Source organism: Pygoscelis adeliae, unplaced genomic scaffold (genome assembly GCF_000699105.1).
Source record: "Pygoscelis adeliae isolate BGI_AS28 unplaced genomic scaffold, ASM69910v1 Scaffold608, whole genome shotgun sequence".
Classification (NCBI taxonomy): Eukaryota; Metazoa; Chordata; class Aves; order Sphenisciformes; family Spheniscidae; genus Pygoscelis; species Pygoscelis adeliae.
The window spans coordinates 481,017-482,058 of NW_008825407.1; positions in this window are offsets into that span (position 1 = coordinate 481,017).

A 1,042-nucleotide genomic window follows, 5' to 3' on the forward strand; every position below is an offset into this window, starting at 1 on the left:
ATACTGCCAGAACAAAATTACAGTACATAAACATCTGTGGAGGACACTGCTGTTGCTAAAAGCCCCCTAAATACGTAATACTCTAATATCTACATCTCATTCATATTTATAATACCTTTCCATGAAATATAAGATATGTTTCGTTACTCCTGAGCATTCAGGGAAGCGCATCAAAAGAAGTTGAGTCACGCTCTGGGATACGCGAGTTTCCAGATGTGTAATAGCAAAAGCGCCGCTGGTCCTGCTGGTACCTGCTGACCAGCGCGCTGGATTCACACCCAGGGCTGGGGAACACCAAAAGGACTACACATGACGAGGAGTCAGAGTTGCAATACCCAACCTTCCTGCTTGGCCTGTTGCAAGTATTACCAGGAATGACTGAGGAGGCTGGGTAAACAAAACCATTATGGTATAATGGGCCTCAGGAACATGGGGAGATGAAATAAGGATGCAATTAACTGCTGTGACCAGGTGTTTCCATTGACATCCCTGGTACTTGAGGTTCGTATGCATTTAGAGTCAGGGCAGATAAGGCAGGAAGAATTCCGATATGACAAAAGGGACTGACCAGCTGGAGAAGCCTGGTAGAAGGAACAGGAATGACCTTTTAAACATTTTGAGGTGTCTTCCACACCTACTCGTGACAAAGATGTTTCTCCATTCCCTGGAAAGAAAGATGGGGGCTACCTTCCAATTGCACATCAAAGCTCAACATTTGTCATTAGCATATACAATATATATTGCACCTGTGAATTACGCCTGTCCCCACACACTGGAAAGGGCAATATCCTTTAAAAGCATCAGTAAGCCCTATCGTTTGTACCACCAGTAGCAATGGGGTCACGAACAAAAGCAGGCTCTACGATAATTACATGTGCCTAAAAACCTAGTCCAGAATAGCCCTGCTCGACCCGAAAGAGCTTAAAAACTAGATGGGCACCTCCAGCAAAGCACCGTTATTTCCCTTCTTTTTTTTTTTTGGGTACAAATGAGAAAATGGAGGCGGCCAGAGAGCCGAAACAACGTGCCCCAAACCCCGGAC